The sequence below is a fragment of the Camellia sinensis genome, chromosome 7, assembly GCF_055761805.1.
Source record: "Camellia sinensis isolate YWXY chromosome 7, ASM5576180v1, whole genome shotgun sequence".
In the NCBI taxonomy this organism is placed as follows: Eukaryota; Viridiplantae; Streptophyta; class Magnoliopsida; order Ericales; family Theaceae; genus Camellia; species Camellia sinensis.
This window is the reverse complement of record NC_138967.1, coordinates 12,997,202-13,002,340: the sequence shown is the minus strand read 5'-3', so window position 1 is coordinate 13,002,340 and position 5,139 is coordinate 12,997,202. Positions and strand designations below refer to the sequence as shown.

The 5,139-nt window shown below is 49.4% G+C and overlaps 1 long non-coding RNA gene across 1 annotated transcript; it reads right to left on the bottom strand.

The window, feature by feature from the left end:
• Positions 1-2,515: 2,515 nt before the first annotated feature.
• On the bottom strand, positions 2,516-4,388 carry LOC145794962 (uncharacterized). Its single transcript, XR_014334980.1, has 3 exons — positions 3,723-4,388; positions 2,705-3,521; positions 2,516-2,618 (listed from the first exon to the last, which is right to left on the bottom strand). It is a non-coding gene; the product is annotated as an uncharacterized LOC145794962 (long non-coding RNA).
• Positions 4,389-5,139: the final 751 nt, after the last annotated feature.

Below are 5,139 nucleotides of genomic sequence, written 5' to 3'. Positions count from 1 at the left end.
AAAATACAAAAAAGCAAAAAATACAAAAAAGAAAAAAAAAAGAAAAGAAAAAGACAAAAAATGCAAAAAGGAAAAGAAAAAAAATGAAAAAGAAATAGAAAATGAAAAGAAGCTCGCAAGGTCGAAAACCCGTATCGGGCACCTTGGCAAAAATTAGAGCCTGAAAAGTGAAGGTTAAAATACCCGAGTGTACCTTAACCGGAACTACGTGAGGCTTGATTCCCATGTTTGGGATACGTAGGCAACTTCATCATGAAGTCCAGCCCCCAACGCTTTCATAGCGTCTCAGTCCATGCAATGGTTTCGATTTCATCCCAAAGTCTAGTCGCCAACGCTTCCAAGGCGACTGTGTCCATATATGTGTTGTGACCGTCTTCGTCATCGCTGTGTCCAAGAGCTCGACCACCGCCAATGAAGACTGTCTGCGGATTGCTGCGGCACCATCCCAAACAAGGGGCAACTTTTCGTTGCCACGAGACGCCGTTCAAACCAGGGGCAACTTTCCATTGCCTCCCACCCCCTTCAAACCAGGGGCAATTTTCCATTGCCTCCGATCCGAGGTTGCGCATCTCAAAGAGTAAGTTCCGTGCCCGTTGAGCATTGGCTGTTTGCAAAAATAGTTTTTAAAATTTTTTACTGAGGTTGACTATTTTCTCGAAAACTATTTCATTTTCCAAAACTGGACCATTGTCTTGGACCCAAAAAGGAAAATTTTCAGTGCTTACGGCCTGACTTGCATGCTTTTCAAATCAAAAATTGAACAAGTACGTTAATCCGACTCTCATTTTGATCAAAATTGTTTTAGTAGAAAAACCAAAACGAAAAAAATGGTTAAAATGATGGACTAGGGGCACAATTGAGCCAGACGTTCTGTCTTTCCCCCGTCATCAACGTACTTGCCAGAAGAGCGCTCTACCCGTCAGAAGAAATAGCTGTGAGCTAACGATGTTGAGCATGAACCCACACCTTTCTCTTTATCCATCAATCACCCCGGGGAGGGATGAAAAATGAGAGAATGAAGAATAGAGAGGTGTAAGTTGAGAGAAAAGTGAGGAAAAGGGTTTTGAGAGAAAATCCGAGCTTGAGTGCCAGAGTGATGTGAGAATCATAAATGAGAAAAGGGCGGGAAACAATACCCAGATTGAACTGGCTCCTCGTGGTCCGAGGTCCCCCATCTTCGCTAACGCGTCTGTATGTCGTGTCTTTTGTTTTGTATATCTCAACCTTTGTTTTAGGTCTTTTCCGAGCGTGTCTCGTTGTGTTTAGGTCGTGTACCTATATTTGAGTCCTCCCCGCTGTGTTCAGTTGTAGGCTCGATATCCCGGTTTGAAAAACCCTCATTTGATTTCAAAAATCATTTACACTCGGAATGCTGTGCCATTCTCTACATTTGAACGTGTTTCGACTCCAACCGGTTCCATCTTTGAGCTCCGTCTTGTCAGATTGGGCTGTTTGTTCGGGGTGTGCTATGTGCAGAATGAACCGAATGCTGTGTTATGGGCTGTATGCAGATTAATCCCCACAGAGTAAGGGCTGTATGTCCAAGAATCAGGCAGTGGGTTGCTTGGGTTATTTTGCTGTTGGCTGTTTAATTATCTGATTATTACAGTACAAGTGTTCAATTTTCAGATAACCAATCAATTTCATTTACGTTGAGGTGTAACATGATGGAATGCGATGCAATACATGAGATATGTAAATGTGACACTTTTTAAGCAAAAATCTGTTCATTTCATAATTTTTCTCGAGTACAAAGTTTCGAAGAAAACAAAATCTGCCTGCGGCAGTACAAGGTAATCTAACTACCAAAGAAAAAAGGAAAAGTACAAGAAAGAAGAAAAATAACAAAAGTCCGCATCTGTGTCGAGCACTCCAAGGGCCGTCAGTCTGTCCTGGTCCTCTTCCTGGACGAGGGTCCAGGAGCATCATCAGCATCGTCGTCAGAGCCCGAGCTAGAACCGCCTCCGGTCTCCTCCTCCGATGACTCGGACTCTGCCTCTGCCTTTGACTCCTCGTCATCATCATCATCCGGGACTGGAGCTCGCGAGCTGCTCCCGACATGAGCACGCCCCGCCTTGGAGCGGGGGAATACTCGGCCCTCCTCATCTCTCCCCCGGGCAGGAATGGAAGGTCCAGCTGGAGCACCTCCTGCCATGGGAATCTGGAAAGGAGGCTGAAAAAGTACATAAAAGGGAAATGCATCAGTATACTGTAGACAGTTTATCAGTGCAGAATGCAATGCAGAGTACAGTGTATGAATGCCGTGAGCAGTCTATCAGTGCAGAATGCAGTGTATGAGTACAGTATGAGAATGCCGTGAGCAGTCTATCAGTGCAGAATGCAGTATATGAGTATAGTATGAGAATGCCGTGAGCAGTTTATCATCGCAGAGTACGGTGCAGAATGCAGTGTATGCAGTGTATCAGATGCTGTGAGATCAGTGTATCAGGTGTTGTGCCGTGCATCAGACTATGTGAAGCAATGTATGAATGGTTGAGGCCAGTGTCAGAAGAACATACCGGTATGCTGTAGAGGGCTAGGAGGTCAAAAGTCCGCTGAAGCATCCCCATTATCGAGGCATTCATCGCCAACGACTGACGGGTATATCCAGAAGAAGCCTGCAAAAGTGTCAGATGCATTAGTATTCTGTGGAATATCAAATAAACTGAAATGACATGACTATACAAAGTGCAGTAATACATACCGGAGGTAAGTCGGGGACATCGATGAACTCATGATCAGCTGGCGGAGGGGCGAAGGGGATCTGATAGGTCGCCCCACCCTGCCCCTGGAAAGTCAGTACAGCAGGCAGGGCGGGCCAGCCAGTCCCCCGTCCTCCTTGAGCTCCACCCCTGCCACGGACTCGGGCCCTCCTCGCAGCCCCTACTCCAACTCCCGCTCCGGCCCCAGCCGCCGATGCCATAGGCCTGGCCCCCTCTGCTCGACGGCCACCGCTCAGGGGTCGCATCAGGTACGTCTGCACGTACTCCCGATAGTCGCCGGTGCCTCTGAAGCTGGCCTCCTCCCAGCCAATGGTGTAGTCATCCATCTGCTCGCTGGTGAGCCTCTCGGTCTCCCTCATATCCGCAGGAGGGTGAACCGGGACTATCTGCTCAGGTAACCCCAGGGTCTGGTGTAGGAAACGCTCCCCCAGGTACCAAGCCCGACAGACCGGGCCCTCCAGCAAGATCCGGAAACGTGAGGTCTCATCGGCACCGGCAAACCGATCTCAAGTCACAGCTGGCAACGGAGCCCACGGCCGCCAAGTGATCTGAAAGTGAACAGACAGTTTGTTATCTACTGTTATTGAAATACGCAGTGGGAAAGCGAAACTTAAATGAACTGCAAGTAAAACATACCTCGGTCGGGGTAATGGTGTAGAAGTATCGGCGGAAGAAGCCGAAAGTCTCTCGCGGCCGCCGGGTGCATCTCCCGTCAAAGCGCCGTGAGAAGGGGACGACCAGGGGAGTCTCTGTGACTGGTACGGGGGCAAGCCTAGGAAAGTAGGCGTAAACCCACAGCTGCATGGTAAATACCAGTGCATTTATCAGAAAAAGCAGAATATACAGAATGAAGCAGAAATGGCAAAGCCGTGTGTTGTGCAGAATGTATGTGTGTGCCGTGTGTACAGTATACAGCAAGTATAGAGCAGACTACCGTGTGTGTAGTGTACAGAGTACAGAAAATATCAGACAGAAATGAAAAGCGGAGAAGGAATGTACCTCCCAAGCCCGCCAGTAGCCCCCGAGCAACTGGCCGCTGCCGCGCGAAGCCGAGCTCATATATCCATAAAGGGTGGCCAGAGCAGCGCCACCCCAATCATAATGCAGGATGTCCCAAACGTCCACCAGTGCGCTGAGAAGACAGAGAGGCACGGTGTTCGCCCGATCGGCGAAGATGGTAGTCCCGAACAGGAACATGAGGAAGCCACGAGCATACCTCTCCACGTCCTCCTGGGTCATCTGCGCCTCCTCCTCCAATACGGGCTGAACCCGAAACTGTACCTCGAACCAGGAATACCGCACGAAGCCTGGACGAGCAAGAGGTGGGGCCTCCCCCAGTAGATGGACCTGAGCGGCGGTCCACTCATCCATGTCGATGTCAAAAGGGATCGGATCCCCCCCTACCCCAATGCCAGTGAGCATCGAGAAATCGTAAGGGGTCATCGTCATGTCCCCTGCAGCAGAAAAGTGAAACGAATCGGTGGTGTCCCACCATCTCTCCGCCAAAGCGGCAAGGAGAGGTCTGCATGTGGAGAGCCTGGAGAGTCCTCGGCAGAAGGCGCCGAAACCCGCTCGATCCACGATGCGTCGGACTGCATCAGGGAGCTCATCGTACCACTCCCGAGCGCCAGTATTCCCATACCCGCGAATGGTATGGGAACCCTCCTGTAAACAGAAAATAACAATTGCAAGACAACATTCAAAATGCAGTTTTGAAAAAGCAGATGTAGCATACGTGCAAGTTTGACAGATTCAGACAAATACCGGGTGCCGGTGTGTTTACAGTGAACTACAACGTGTGATGTGTCAGCGTGTTTGGGTGTTTCAGAACAGATATAGCATTGTGTGCAAATTTAACAGATTCAGACAAATACTGGGTGCCAGTGTGTATGCAGTGAAATACAGTGAGTGCAGCGTGTTTGAGTGATTCAGGGCTAGAGCAGTGTGTGTGCATGTATCAGTCTCAAGCAGATATCAGTTGTATGTATGTTTACAGTCAACTACAATCTACGTTATATCAAATTCAAGCAGTTAAAGAGTACAGCTAACTATGACAGTTTTGTATCCTACATTGCGGAAAGTAAAGCAGAATAAAGAGAGTTACCTCGGAAGTGCCGAATGAAAGGTGGGAGGTAGGCTCGCGCAGTAGTAACTCAGGCACCACGTGCCTCTCGAAGCTCCGGAACTGACACAGGCCGTCGGGGGGTAGAACATGGATCGCCGGTCGCCGGGTCGAACGGGCGCTCGCTCAACGGTAGGAGCTCGACCCCGGGATCCATCTCGTGGTCCGGGGGAGTCCCGCCACGTGGAATGTCGTCCGCCATATCGAAAATGATGAGAAAATGGCCGGAGGAAGGAAACCCGGGCCGGAATACGAAGAGTCAATCGGAAAGTCAACTCCCGAGAAGGTAAAAAA